The sequence below is a fragment of the Ischnura elegans genome, chromosome 3 (assembly GCF_921293095.1).
Source record: "Ischnura elegans chromosome 3, ioIscEleg1.1, whole genome shotgun sequence".
NCBI classification, from domain to species: domain Eukaryota; kingdom Metazoa; phylum Arthropoda; class Insecta; order Odonata; family Coenagrionidae; genus Ischnura; species Ischnura elegans.
Genome location: NC_060248.1, coordinates 50,525,388 through 50,542,261, shown reverse-complemented (window position 1 = coordinate 50,542,261; position 16,874 = coordinate 50,525,388). Strand labels below are relative to the sequence as shown.

General features: G+C 36.5%; 1 protein-coding gene across 1 annotated transcript in view; it reads right to left on the bottom strand.

The window, feature by feature from the left end:
* LOC124155759 (insulin-like growth factor-binding protein complex acid labile subunit) overlaps positions 1 to 16,874 on the bottom strand; it is a 464,134-nt gene that overhangs the window by 83,791 nt on the left and 363,469 nt on the right. The window lies entirely within an intron of this gene.

The window sequence follows — 16,874 nt, the reverse complement described above, 5'->3', positions numbered from 1 at the left end:
TATTTTCTAATGAAAATGATGATATTTGGAGAGCAGTTGGATCTAATAAATAGATTCGTTCAATGAGTCGTTAATTTCGTCGTCGAGTCGTCGGTGTGCATGGCAGACGAAACCTCTTATGCCAGGAAAGTATTCTAGGGAAGAAAATGCACCCTTTCTCCCTTACCATGATCAATGTGTGAGTGACGGTCACTGGCGTAATTGTAGACTTGACATAACTGATTATGTGTTGACGTGAGACCTGCGATGAACGTGGCACATCTGCTAGGTTATAGAGTGAGCTCTTACGCGTTCTGTCCATACCACGTGTCTCTCTATTCTATGTCTTCCTCTACCGTGCGCAACCCGTTCACTCCCCATCAAAGAGTAAGGCCCAGGGGAAAATTTATGTACCCAAGTCGTTAATTGCTCAAGTAGCCGAAACTTACACGATGTAAGTGAACCGTTCCCGCGGCAGTGAGCCGTTACTCGGGTGACCTAAGCGGTCACTTATTGTACTTCCAAGCAACGGCCATATTTTTCTCATTATATAACGTCATCCAAATTTGAGCCCAAATTTGCTAGGTACGTGTGACGTCATCCGAATTTGAGCCAAAATAAAAAAATAACCCCCCAGGGTGACTGAGTATAGCTCGCTAGAACTGAATGCGGGCTGTGATTCAAACTCACTCAACTATCTAAAATCAAACTCAGTTTTTATTCGCTGAAAGTGCCTAAAATAAGAATTTAAATAGACTTTAAACTATGATAGACTTTAAAATCATTATATTCAATTGCTTTCTCCTTTTTTTCCGCGTCGTCAACACATTGGAACAACCAGGAGTACGACACTGTATTTCCCTGCCCCTCTTTCACGATAAGGACACTCTTGAGGCATGCAAATGGCAGAGTCGAACTGAAATGCAGCTGCAACTGTAGCACTGACATTCTGAGGGGCAGAGCGTTAAAAAGAACGGATGCGATACGAGGAAAGAGGCTGCTTTGCTTTGTCCTCCGCAACATCAGGAGCACTCTTGAACAGCACAATGTGGCCACAACGCCAAGCCACTTAAAAGTGGGGGACTTGAGAGCTGAGAATAGAGGTAGAAAAGAGATAACTAGCGGGGAGGGTTCAACGGGAAAGTGGAAGGATCACCGAATATAGATTGACATAAACGACAATAAGTGTCGATCGGGAAGGATTAAACTACAATAATTACAAAAATACTTGTAAAGCATGGTATTTTAAATAAGTGGCGTAGAAACAAGAATTTCAGTGGGAAAAATAGCTTGCATGAGAAAAAATAAAGGCATTAATTCCTTCGTTATCGATTTATGAAAACAAATGGCGTGTTTCCTGTGCCTATCCCCAAAATTAGACACAGTAAAAGATGAATTGAAGCAAATATTTATTATTTCTCATAAATTTTTTATTCTGCGCCCCGAAGTTTAATATGCATTCATTATGAAGCAATTCTACGATATCACGCCGCGAACCATTGTTTTTAGCATAACTGGTTTTTAAAAAATAACTCATAATTGATATTTGCTTTCAAATATCGTGAGAAGGTAGCATTAGAGCTGATGCTTCTATAAATAACCTTGCTTTCATTGCTTTAAACAGCTCGGAAAATAGTTTCTAATGAGAATACATTGAGGGATAAAATTGCCTGAAATTTAAAATTCACACTGAAAAAGAAATCCTGTATATGAAATTTTAAACTTTTTAAAAACTTACAATGGATTTACAATATTCAAATCCGGATCCTGAGGAATTGGGCGGTGAAATAAGACGCAAGCAAAATAAATGTAACCTTAGAAATCATCGCTTAAAACCTGGGTGAACAATACATACAAAAAATAGAAAACAGGACCATGAATTGACGACAAATAACTCGTTAGACTACATATATATACCAGATTGACTTTAAATTCAATTTAAATACTTAACTGAATCTGCACAAAATTGGTTATTTATTGCCCCCACGAAGAAAATAGGAGACAATTTCAGTGAATGAATCAGTGCTTAAGCAAGTGTGAGACGAACAAAGCGATTTAAAAATATTTTTCACAGATTATCGTATTTTTGAGCGTTTGCTAAACAAAATTTATTAAGGTATTTTATAACCCAAACCATGCTACTCTAACCAAAATTTTCCTTTGAAATTATGAGTGGAATAAAAATATTTTTAAACTATGGGAACCCTAAAAAAGAATATTTCATCAATATTATTAAAGTTTAAGCCGCAAGATATATGAGTAACATGATAAAGCTTAACGGATATTAAGTGCATTTATTCTCGAGATATTTTTAAAATCCCAAAGCTAAAAAAAGTACAAAAGTGTTTTCAATAACAAAATTGGTCGCAACGGAAATTAAGTAATGCATTAATTCTCGAGAAAACATGCATAAAAGATTCTAAGGTAACAAAAAAACAGAAGATTATTCAACTACAAGAATAGGAAAAAGAGATAGTGATCTTAAGAGCAGTATCACGAAAAAATAAATACAAAAAAACTATCACGAAACAACGCTTTTGAAAATCATGAATCGCAATTCACATGAAGCGTGCATTTTTTCAGACATGCAAACTTCACCGGAAAAGCTTTAACTTCCTTCATTCTTTCACATCGTTTCGAACTAAACAGCGTTTTTGCATTTACCAGCTTAGATGGCCATAACTATCCCAGGTTGACTCTCTGTGCGCCATCGCGCGTCCGATATCCAACGCGCAGTCACAGAAGGGTCAACTATTTATATTCAGCCGGCGCTGCATTTTCCGTTTATTTATGCACTTGTGTATTCCTTGGTTACATGGGCGACGCCGCCGCTATCATACGAGAGTAGGGCAGTAATTCCCACGAAAGCCTTTGTCCCTGGACGTCAATATCGACCCGTTTCCGCAAAAAGAAACTCTAGACGGTTACTTGAATAAAAGTACTATAAAAAAGAAAGGCATCGGTGAATGAAAAATGTGAAAGCATAGCAAAAAAAATTACACCGATAAAGTATGCCAATTCTAGCACATTTCCCCCCAAAAAAATCATATTACAGTATTTTTAACTATTCGCTCTTCATTTTCACTTCGATGGATTCTTTCAACCTCAGACATGATTTTATCAATTTCAAACATGTTACAAAAAAAAGGATTAAGCATAAGTGAGCCATACACAAATTATCTACTTTTAAGAAGAGCGATATGGAAAAACTATCTTCTCCTCGTGTCAAAAGAGAAAAGTCATTTATTCCAAAAGATCTCAAGTCCATTGAGAAAAGTTTTGAAACAATGCATTTCTTAAAACTACCTCTGTGATTATTCTCGTGAATGGATATGTTACGTCATTTAATATCCATTTTTTTAAATTTGAAGTCAGATCTATTGTAAGTTTCTAAGTTATCCACAGAAACTGTTCATTCAATTTCTTGCCTAGTGTACTTGTGTTGTTTTGGAAATAATTTCATTTATTAATGATTCGAAAGCAAGGCTGGAGCCACGGTTGAAAATAGGGGTGAAATGAGATTGTGGAACAAGGCGATATGACGAGTGTGGTTCCTGAAAAACTGCGCACTCGAGAGCCCACTGAAGAGAAATTGGGAATATATAGAATGCTCTCCTCCAAAGGGTCAACTAAAGGGAGATGATGGCCCTCACATCGGTCAAGTACCTCTCATATAGAGTTCCTGTGGTCTCACTCCACGGGATGAGGGGGATAAAACACTATGGATATTGGCGATAAAACAAATCATTCGAACACCGAACATAAATAGGCCTCGGAATTTGCGAAAATGATACATTATGAATCTCAGAACTCGGCATTCAATTTCTTGCCAAGTGTACTTGTGTTGTTTTGGAAATAATTCCATTTATTAATGATTCGAAAACAAGGCTGGAGCCATGGTTGAAAATAGGGGTGAAATGAGATTGTGGAACAAGGCGATATGCCTTCACTAAACTTTAAGCTTTAATAAGTCAAATACGATTCACGTTCTCAATTTATTTGCGAATTTTTTTCTGAATGAATAACACATGCACTATATTAAATAAAGAATGATTAAAAGATTCTTTAAATTAATTGCTCGTGAAAATAAATTTAGCGGATACATACTGTCAAAGATTTAGAGAACCAACGCCAAGTACTTGCCAGGAAAATTGGAACTGTTTCGCAAAGTGTAGGTTGCAAAATTTAACTCTATTTAAAAATATTTTCGATGGGCAAAGCATTAGGATAAAGAACGTTTTCGGAAAGTAATTAGATTTACTCATAGGCCAGAGAAAATTATAAAAAAATATGCGTTATGAGCATTAATTCAAACATTTTAATAACAAAAGTTGTTCGAACAGAATATGAATTCACAACTGAAATCTTTAAGCCGGAAATATGGAAAATTTATTAAAATGATTTGATTCAAGTGTATTCTTTTATAGTGCATATAACCTTATTCAACGATTTGAACCAATGGTTAGAAAATGAATGAGTCAAGTGTTCAGCCTTACCAGAAAGATGAAAATTTTATACCATTTTTGAAGATAATAGGTCATTACTTAGGTTTTTTAGCATTCATGAAACAAATTCATATTAACACATAACTAAACTACTCAAACGAAAAATAAGAACTACTTCTTAGTTCCTTAACTTGAAAATGATCTCATTAATTGGGAACCCTTATGCCTTACTCGAGAGATAGGGACAGGCTTGAGCGAGCAAAATGAATTTTTAGATGGCCACTTTGAAGGAAGAACATGAACGATAAAAGTTTAAAAAAGTGAAATCTTATTAACCCCAAAGTGCACCGCGGGATGGCCGCATCATGGACGCCAAAAAGGCTCGTATTAAACGAGATGCAATTTCAGCTCGCCCTGAAGGCTTTCCCGTCCAAACATCTTACCTCAATTTCATAGGCACGCTCATCTCTTGAGGCATCCTGGAATAAAAGGACTTGAGTCGGGCATCATACCTTATTTTTTCCGTAGGATGCATCAGCGCGAAATTTGTTATTTTTTCTCAGAAGCTCGGCGTCTCTTTCCTTGTTATGGAAAATCGATTTTTGCGGGACTCAGCATTTTGCTCTATATAGAGTAGGGCTCTATAGTTAATCATGCGCCCGTGTTCAATCCATTCGAAAAACCATGAAAAGCATGTGATACTATTCACTTACCAGCTATGTGTAATGTGTAATTAACTAAAGCATAATTTAGTGCATCATACGGTTTTATTTATTATTTTTCATGATTTGTGAAGCTCGTGATGACCCAAAATAAGTGTCAGCATTCACAAGAGAAATTATTTTGGCCGAAAGCGTTGAAATGTCTTTTCTTGAACTTAAGCTAATGAAAACAATTGGAATGGAAATAGTATGGTACATCCGTGCATTAATATCCCGTAGATGTTTTCAGTGGACACTTCAATGTATATTTCCAATACTTCGGCTACTAAATCATAATTTACTTTTGTTTATTCTACAGCCATTCGAGATGCAACACTTTTGCTGGTACAGGAATATATCATGATGCGTAGGCTTCCGCGGTTATTAAATAGGTAAATGCTTTCCGGGTTAGGGCCGCGCCGTTTCATTTTATTTATTTATGTATATATAAAAATGAATCAAGGCGACCTTAACCCGGAAAACATCCCAGAATATATCTTTTATGAAGAGTAAATCTACCATGAACACCGGGACACTTTAAGACCATCAAATTTCAATTACATCCGCCAAAGTTTTTGATGCACGTACTTATGAGAAACATTTGCATTTAAAACGCATACACGAATCAATTAAAGGAAAAGAATATAACTAATAGTTTTTTTTAAATTGGAAAACTCCAAATCATGAGGTTGTCAAAGTATGTACATAAAGTCAATATATATTAAGATAAAAAATTCACTCAACCCACTTCTAAAGTTTCGACTAATTACGTGAACTAACTGGCGTGGTACAAGAGGCTGTATATAACACACCAATATTTTAAACGAAATAAGGAAAGAATTCTGAGTAACTCTTTTTTTCGTGTTTTTTATGCAGAACTAGTTATAGATGCTTTCGTAATGATGTTCACATATAAAACCTTCTTGCTGACTCAAGGACTGAGTGAATGGGTATTGCACTTTAACTACTCTAAGTGAGCAGTAGTTGAAAAGTGAACTTGTATAATGGAATGATTATGTATGAGTTTAGATAGTCATGAAACTATACATCGTTTTATATGTTTGAATGTATAACATCAATTTTAAAGAATGTGATATATTTTTATCAAGACTTGATATTATTTCATAAATCCCGAAGATTTTAGTTTTGTGAATACTTTTACGAAATGAAGAGTCATGAAATAAAATCTCTCGATTTCAAAAATCGAAAAGATAAATGCAATTCATTTTATATTGGAATGTGGTATACATTGCAATATTTGGCACAGATTAAGTATGTTATTAATGAGAAAAATATTTATTCGTGTATTATTTTTGGGCTTTTATGTGAGAAATAAATAAAATAAACTTCAATATCCTCATACATATATAAACCCTCAACAGATTTTTGGCATTAAAAAAATATGGATTGAATGATCATTTATCAAGAAAAATGCCCGAATGGACTCCAAAGCTACTTCACCCTCACATTCAACGCTAAAAGATTGATCATACCGAGAAAAACTTTGAAAAGTAATAATAACGAATCGTATAACCTGCTTCACTGAACATGAATACGTACTTGAATTATTCGGTTTCCAAAGAGCAAAAACCGAATAGAAGCAATCAATTGATGAAAATGTTTTCAAGTAAAACATTTTTTGCTAGTTCTCAACGTAATATATACTGTATTTTAAGAGAAACAACCCATCGAAGGAATAAATAGCCAGATGAATCACCCAAAAATAGCTGATGGAAGGAAAAAAGTGTTCAGGTGTAAAACAAAACATGATGAGTGAGATTCCACGAAAGAAAATATTATAACAGCTCTATGCAACATTCGTTAACAAGTCTGGCGTTAAAATGATAGCGTTAGCACTCACACGCAACTTCTAAATAATTTTTCACGAATGCAGCACACACAAATATTTGTATTACAAAGATGACATTCACAGGGGCTTACCCTAATGAGAAACTAATATTATTTACTCTTCTTCTCGATTATACCAATATATCACTGCCTTTAAAACAAGAATTTCTGTAGTCTTCAAAACCAAAGGAAAGAATTCAAACAAAATATGGGCCTATTGTTACCAAAAGAAATAAAAAATTCGTTCAAATTCACGTTTCTTTATACTGAAAGTGATTTTTTTTACACCGTCAAGCGCTTAAATTACAAATAAAATGAAACTGAAAAATGATCGCAACAGAGTAATACTTGAGCAGCATTAACTGCTCACATCAAACCGATGATTCGAGCTCATCAGGATACATTCAAACGAATATTTTCTTTTCAGGAAAAAAGATGGCTGAAAGTGAGACAATTAAAGCACTGTAGCCATGACAAGGCAATCTGTGGGTTGCACAAGTTAATGTTCGCACGTTAGCTTGTTCACATACTCATAGCGGTATATAAATTTTAATTTTTTCGATAGCGGATTGATTTTCTCTCGTTTAGAACTTGATTCATGTGATACAGTAAGGAAATAATCTTTGTATCTAATATGCAGCATTAACAAAATATTTTACCTCATCACACGATGGTATCCATGTGTACCCAATATTTCTCTACTCCATCCAGCTATAATAGAACACCAAGCCTAATCCATATGATATTATCCGTAAACTACTCGTAACTCCTCTTCTAGCCCATCCATACTCCACCCCGCTCTCGCTCCATCGCAGTCTTCAGCGTTCTCTCATATCTGAGTACTCAATCTTTCAAATATTCAAACTCTTCATTATTGCATACCCTGAATCCTCGTCCAATAGTTCATGTCTGACGCCTATTTGTTCCTTCACTCACCAACCTTCACACGCACGCTTAAAGAAGTAACAATACCTCTAAATGAATTAAGGTTAATGATGATTAACCATGGGGAAAATCTTTAGGTAATTACTTAAGACTCATAATTCAGTGATTAAAGCAGTTGTCGCAGTAGGTACTCAACGACTGATCCCACTTAAACTCCACAGATAAAAGCAGAGTGCCCGGTGGATAATTTGAACAGCTGCCCTCGGCCCATAATTCGTCCTCGTCCACTGCGGTTTTTCGCCAATTTAAGGATGACCTACTTGCGAATATTTCCCATTGTGCTTGTAGGGTCAAGGACTAAAAGTTACTCCAAAGGAGATCAGATATCAATCAACCGATAAGCTTACATTAGTGAATAAAGCTGCGGATATCTAAAGAGGACAGACCTCTCAAGCCTAATATCTCGCCACGAAAGGCCGCATAATTACGGGAATGCGGTGCAGCAAGAGGCACCAGGCGTATTTACTGGGCTTTAATTATGATTCACTTCAATATTTTTTACAAAAAGTCATTACTTTTCCAAAATTTAATACAATGACCAGGTGAATGATAAAAAAACAGAAAACTAAACTATGATCACAGGCAAAGCAGATATGTAGCCAATAAATTTTTCGCCTTTAAACTGGACAACAATCTTAGTAAAATAAGATATTGCTATATTTCCAATGAGTTGAGTATTGCAATGTCTTATTTTACTAATATAAAGAACTTCCACAGAGCCTTCATAATTCCACCTCACACGCTGGCAGTCAACTTTGTATCGATACGAAAACGCGGAAAGATGCATCCTCAAACACGCAGTAAAAAAGTAAATTACTCGCACTTCAAGGTTCACAGCTAGAAACCTTAAGGTAACACGGCGGCTATGATTTCCTCCAACTAATTTCGAAAGCTAAAAACTGCTACCAACACATTACCATAAAAATAATGCTTTTCTGGGACATGAAAGTCTTCTTTCCCGTTGCTAAATTCTCACAATGTTATTTTAATTTTTATTGCTCTTATAGTTATATTTTGATAACCTGTACACGTTCTAGTCCTATCATAATTTATTTATTATTGCCGTTGTCGATTTTCATTCATAGTTTATTTTTTGTTGTTCTCGAGATAATTATGTTTAGTTATGCAAGAAAAGTTCGAACAGTCACAATATTGCTTTATAATTGTTTTTAATCAATAATATTTATATTTGTTTCCGTAAACTGCCAACTTTATTTTATGTAAGCCATCAAATTTCAATATACAGTTGCGTAAAGCGGTGTTTGCCGTTGGAATAAATAAATTAATAAGCAATTATTCTCTTTCGTAAATTATTAAAATATGGGACAATTTCTAAGCACAATTCACACGAATTCATGTTTGACCGAAATACGGATGCAAAACTTCGTCTATGCTTCGGAGTGCGAAATATAGGTGGACTGAGATGGTCAGAACCGGACCAAATGAGATAGAAATCACTCAAGCCCGTCTACTAAGGAACTACCCTTTGGGGGCGTCTGGATTATTCGACCCATACCACCTCCATAATGCCACCAGACACCCTATTCGCAAAATTTCGCCACTGCCGGCGGGAAAATTTGGTCAGAAACGCATTCACGAAACCGAGGAAGGGATAAAAATATCCACATTACGCTTCAAGAGGAGGTTCACGGCTATGATGGCCCCAAGGCAGTGCCGTCGCGTCTGGGTCGTGAAGGTAATGGACTGGGAGCCGTGTGTGGGAGGGCAAGGATAGGCTATGAGAGCGGAAAGAAAGACAATCCACTTGGCAGGGAAATGGCGACCTTCCGGAGGGCATGTACTCACGTTGGAAACAATTTCCAACATTAGCATGAGACGTCTACGCTAGAAGGGACTGAGAAGGTCGCCCGAATGGGAGTTCTTTGTACGGGATAAAAGAAAAAAATTTATCCATTCGCTAAAGCTGGATATCCCTTGGATGACCCGGGTCTTTCTTCCTCAAAAGTATATGCAGAATAAAGGGGGTGCACCTTAGTTTGATTTCTTTCGCCAAATAAGTGTTCCCAGGGTAACCACCGTTGTGGGCCAAAAGTTTAGTCTCCTGGGTAGAGACAAAAGTGCTCCCATAGGAAGGTTTTTCTGCGAAGGTTGCGATTAAGACTGAGTATGAGGATGCCCCAAATGTCCACAGTAGGACGTACCGACGGAAAAGAGTTAGGTGAAGGAGACTATTCCGAACTCACATCCCTATATTGCGACGAGTAAAATTCCTGATGATAAAACTTGGATATTTAAGGGGGTCGCTTCGACACTTGTGAGAACTCAGGGGTTTAAGGATTCTATATAGGTGAAATATCGACTGTCTACGAAGGGCATTATGGATGTGATATTTCACTACCCCAGCCAGAATTAAGGTAAGTAATACGTGAACGTATATCTTAAAGATTATTTAATTTCAATATGAGGACAAAGCAAAGGGTAAATATAATGTTTTCAAATATTTAAAAATTTTCTGCATAGGTATATCAAAAACAAAATATATTCTAAAACAATCCATAATAATTATCAAGAGGCCAGTAAAACACTCAAGAGGAATAATAAAAACAACGATGGATAGAGGTTTGCTCATCCTTAGATCGCGTGCCACGCGCTGTATTTTATTTACTTCTTGCTATTATTTTCAACAGAAAAGTACGCAAATAAAAGTTATGTGAAACTTTTATTCCACTCTTATATACACTGAGATATTCTCTCTTTGACGTACATGCAGAAAATAATGGAAAAGCAATTATTTGAAATTGAAGATGTAACCCAAGGCCTCAGGGATAAATAACTACTTTCGTCACATTTCCTAGGCATTCATTATCACATAAGAACCAATTCCCCTTGCAGCTTTTTTTGGAAGGCTTTGATACATCTCCAAAATACTATTCAATGAGGCTAATGGCATAAAAATTAGAAAAAAATCTCGCTAACATACTCGGAAAAACTTTGCTACGTGCTCAGTGATAGGTATTTAGGCTGTGAAGTGGAACATGTGATATAAAACCGCGACGTATTCGTAGCAGTGGTTTCCAAAAAGTAAATTCTGCGAATCCTTATGGCTGATTTTAATATGCTCGGACTCCTCCCACGCCAAATTTATCAGATAAAAATACGGCCAAATAAAGTCCTTTAAGTGTGATATGACCCACTTTTCTTGAGTGTGTGTCGGTGGCCTGGTCTAGGGTGAGTTAAAAAAAAATATTTTATATTCATCACCATGAAAACAGCACTACCAGGCCTTTATGTCGAGGGAATACAACAAATAACAATAAACGACAACAAAAAATCATACCCCATATAGGTTTCCCCACCTTAGGGATAGTTGACAACACGTTTAATTTTTATGAGGAACAACGGGTTTTTCCCAAACAATTAGCGTGAAACGGAATGCGCCAAATATATAGCAATCTATTTTCTAGCTCTCTCACAATCGCCAATCGGTAATAAAAAAAGGTGAATGACCTCATTGTCTATTTTGCAATATCTACACCTCACCGTGTGAGTGAGTGCCAAAAATAAATGATACGGAATATTATCGCCTACTTCCAAAATACTGGCAATAATGAAATACGATCTCATTCACTCACGTACGGTCAGCGTTTGTCTTTCCCTGCATTCTCTCCATCCCTTGGCGAGTGCTATCTCACGCTTTTGCAGCGGCTGCCGGGGTGGCCCGCGGACAAATACGTGAAATTGAACTACTCCCACACACGCCGCCATCTCATTTGGATTGACACGTGCGATTTCAAGTGGATTATTCATGCCTGTGAAATGAACGCGGGACGACAAACGGAGATGAAAAAAATGAAACTCCACCCAGACGAGTGCGATGCCGAGGACAAAGCCCACTCAACAGGAGACAAAGCGAAAGCTTCAAACTAAATTCGAGTGAGGCTCAGCGGAAAGGGGGGGATGGGCGGGCACACGGTGGTGGATAGCAGGAAAGAGTGCACGCGGTTGGTCACAGACGACACTCGTAGTGGGAAGCACATATGGATATCTAGTGACGAACTTCCGCGACCCCTATTCGATAGCAACCGTGGGAAAAAATATAACTATTAAAAAATGTGCTATTCATTTAGAAAATAGGGAAACATGTTGGAAGCGAAACACCCATTTGTTTTACGCAAGTAATTAATACGCTACCTTTGTTGATAAATTCCAACCTCCTATGCTCATAAATATGAGACATCCTATATATTGAAAAGAAAAATGCTAAAATGAAAGAGATCTTAGTTTGGGTTAAAATTAGGCTGTTAAGATTCGATATATATATTTTCAACTCAAACCTATGGAAGTTTCGGCTGAAAAGATAACTAAAGAGATCAGCTGTATGTGAAATGTGGGCATGCTGATGAATCTTCCTCATCAGTAGGAAAGAGGAAGAGAGACTACGTAAAGAAAAAGAAATATAGAAGTTCAAAGAAGAGTGGGATAAGAAAAGAAGTTCAGAATACGAAAAATGCAAGAAAGTTACAAAATTTTGGGAGAATTGAAATAAGAAGGAGTATAGCTTATTGAAAACAATAGATGCAGGGTGAGATTTGTGGAAAATGTACCAGAGAAAGAAGTAGTACATCCTGACTAGACAACATAAAATCAGAATAGTCGCACAGCCATAGAGTTGCTGAAATAGGCACAGTTAAGATCTAGTGGCCATGAGGAGAGACAAAGTTCTGATAGGAGATGGCACTTTAAGATGAAATTGTATTTTCAGGGTGCTTTGATATTCAATAGTTGGCTCTGCGTATGATTTGAATGAGAAACAACAGGTTTCGCGTGATGATAACGACAAGTAGCGTGAAACGGAATGCACAAAACACGGAAATCCTATTTTTTAGCTCTATCATAATCGGTAAAAAGAAAAGGTGAATTAAAACATTGTAAATTTTTAATCCTCATAAGCCCCTCAAGATCTAAGGACTCAACGACAATAAACTTAGAAGTTAATGCACCTTAATTTTCAATTCGCTGAAAACCAGACGCTGAAAACCAGAATGATGGAGGAAAGAGGGGGTGAAACAGCATGATAAGAATTAACATTAAAAAGAAGAACTTTGTGCTTTCACATTAATATTTATTCACGACCATGGTTTCAACGTTAGACATCATCATCAGGTGAACTCTACAGAGGTCCATCACATCCTTTTATACCAGGCCTCTTGTATATGTGATGGACCTCTGTAGAGTTCACCTGATGATGACGTCTAACGTTGAAACCATGGTCGTGAATAAATATTAATGTGAAAGCACAAAGTTCTTATTTTTAATATTAATTATGAATCGCGTTCACCAAGTTACGCCTCAAACAATCAATTTTAGCATGATAAGAATTGAATTAAATTTGCCCCGCCGCTGCCGAGGCCGGCAAATATTTATGTTTTTTTTTAACTATTGATTTTGTGATACTATTGATGATTTTTCTAAGACTTAGCACAAAAAGAACTATTTCACGGTTTAAGTGAAACATGGATTAAATAGACTATAAATTATACCATTTGTTGACGTCACAATATTATTTTCTCCCGAATATACTTCAATTTAAGATCTTGCATGAAACCTCTTGATCTCGGCGGAAATAGATTCTCCGGTTCATAAGTTCATATTCTTACTCTTAATCAAGCTGAAAGAGAAACTCTGATAACTGAACTGACAGCAAAAGACCATTATTGATACCCTCAGTCACACGCCTTCATGGCTCACACTGTAAGAATAGATTTTTCAGGGCATACAGTGAGGAGAGCCTGCCCGTTCCAGATAATTGGTGGGCACAGCAGGCCATCAAGGCGTCAGGGAATGGTGCTTCCGATACGCAGAGGGAAGTTATCAATACCGTAACAAGCGTGATTCCGTATGGATCTCAAGGAAGGATGGGGATGCTTTGTTCAGATGGCGGAGCTGATGTGGAGGAAATCTGGTGGGTACTGTGACACATCTGCCAGTAAGCTAGGCATGTTTCTAACCACAAGAGGAAATGTGATCTGAAGGGGTAGACACGCTTCCATGCATCCGAGAGATTGACCTTTTACATCGAAGTTTTTAACTCAATATTTAAACGTACATTAATATATACATACATGCCCTGGATAGGGGCAATATCCTACTCGAACCCGCGACCTTTTTTGTGGCAGGCAAGGAATTTACCTCGCCGCTACAGAGGCCGGCAAATATTAATGTTTTTTACAATTGAATTTTTGATGCTATTGACGATTTTTCTAAGATTTAGCACAAAGCAGAGAAATTTTACGGTTTAAGTGAAACATAATATATTAGTATACAAATTTCGGTAAATAGGATATAAAATATACCATTTCTTGAATTCAAAATGTTAAATTTTCCCGAATACACTTCAATTTAAACATCTCATTCACAATTGATAACAGCCTCTCAGAAAAAGACCCAATTATGAGACTCATGCATGCAAATATTGAATAAGTCACGAACACTCATCATTCCAAAATTTTAGGGCGTTTTATGCATGGAGATACCCGAGGAATTTTACCTGAGCTACAAATATCCGATAACATATTTCGCATCACAAGTATGTGTGGATTACGGAGGGTTGCGAAGGCTGGGGAGGAGTCAACGTGTATTGCAAAATTCCGCTGTTATTAGAGTTAAGCATTACATGCTGTGTATTCCACTTCCCGCTCCTATTTTCTTAATATTTTGAATCTTTTCCATATTTTCCATAAATTTCAGTTTCACAGTATCAAGTTTTGTCAAGTTTGCATGCATATTAGCATACTAGTATAGCACTAAGCACACATGTTTGATATGCACTTCCGTAAAATAATCAAGTAAATTCAAGTACACTTACGTTTAATTAATTATTAGCTTCTTCCGGCTTTCTTAATTTTCTTAAAAATGGAAAACTCTTTTCTTGAATCCTTATAGAACTAATTTTTTCAGAAACCTGCTACACCTGATCGTAAATTAAGCGTTATCCTTCTGGCACGGAGTAACGGAATACTAAGGGATTGACATGCCTCTATCCATCCGAGAGGCTAGTCGCCGGATAGTGTCGTCTTCGCAAAACAAGCCACTATGCCGCAGGCTGCTTGGCGATATCTGAGAGGACGGACGGAACGAAGACCCACAATCGCAATGCGAGCGCGTGTCCAGGTTGACATTTGCACCGACGCGTCCACGATTTGATTAAAAAACTCTCCCATCAGCCCCGGGTGAAAAATAACTGGTTGTTTCTTTTGGAAATTGGCAGAAAAGAACGCTTGTTTGTTCCCCATAATGGGCCGATGGATTTGGCGCGGATTTTATTTTTCGAGAAACCCCAGTTTGACTCATGAAAGATTAAATCTCTGACGCTTGCAATCAGCTGTGGATGTTTGTTAAGAGAAGAAAACCGTATTAATTAAAACCACAGAATTAAATGACGCGAAAGCTACGACGCGCGCATGGAGATAACGAGTTGACGAATGGTACGGTTTTGTTTGCTTAAAATTTTTCTCATTCTCGAATAAGCAGTCAGAAAAAAATAATGTATTAAAAATTATAGAATTGCGCTGGGGTTGACAGGAAAAATGAAACTACACATTGCAGGGAGCGGGGATAGCGTCCTTAATTCCATTCTTCAATTAACAAACCTGAGAAAGTATAAATAAGAGATATATTTTTAAATTAATATCTCCTTGATAATTTTCAGTGCTACAATAATCAATAGGCCTGTATGGTAAAATTAACAATATATATGATTTAAATATCTGATACAGAGAGAGGGCTAAGACTGCTGCAAGTGGGGGTGAATTATATGATTCGAGCAGCACCCCCGAAATGTTTTGAATATATTGTACTGGATTATTTAATATTGGTATTAGGTGTGCCCTTACAAGTGCTCCGCAAATAAATTCCCCGTTCCGTAATCCCAACTAAATGTTTTCACTACAGTCTTTGAAGTGAGATATAGGTAAAATTATATTGAATAATATAACATGAAAATGGGTAGGAATATTTTTAGTTGTGCTTAATTTCCAAAACTTCATAGAGAAAGATTACAAATGAATCACAAGAGGATATACTGAGTTCAATTACAAGAACTGTTAAATCAGAGCGTTTCTTTCATGGAAAGTGAATTAAAGTGGAAATGGTAGGAAGTCATGAATCTGGCGGTAAACTTCAAAACCAAATACATAAAGCTGAATTTCAGGTTAGTTCAATACAGTGATGATTACGTAGTGGTAGAAATTGAAAGCGGCCCAATCACGAATCAAAAAAGTAAGCAATTTTTTCAGAATCCTTCCCAAAAATTAACGTTTGGGCCCAACGAAAGGAGGATTTATCTTCATTTTGGAAAGCATAATTTTTTAAATAGAAAAATTTCTATTTAATAATTTCTAAATAATATACTTCATTGCTTCATTTTATTTCATACTTCATTGAGATGCATGTATAAAGAGGGTTGAGTTCCATGACACTAAAATTTTATCATTGTGCCCACAAGGAAAACTGCGCTTGTGATGAGGAAATGAGAATTTTTTTATAAGATTGATCTGGATGGAAATATCATCTAAGATAAATATGCCCCAAGCGCTTGTTTGGTTTCCGAGCCTAAAGTTTGTTTTAAAAAAACAAGAAAACTATCACATGAACACGGCTTTCTAAGGCTTCAGGAAAAGAGCATTCCAATTATAACAAAATGAAGAAAGCCGGAAGAAGAAAATAAGGAATTAAACATAATTGTTTTGCTTTTACTTGATGATTTTACTGAAGCGTATGATCAAAATGTTAGATAAGTAATATATTTGCAAGATTAACAAAAAATTATTACTGTGTAACCGAATTTATAGAATATATGAAAAATACTTCAAAATAAAAAAATAGAAGCGAGAAATGGAATACACTGCATGTAATACATAACTTTCAACGGCATTTGGTGGGTTAACTCAATATAATAGTGTGGAAGGTCTTAATAACCGGAACCCACATGAACCTC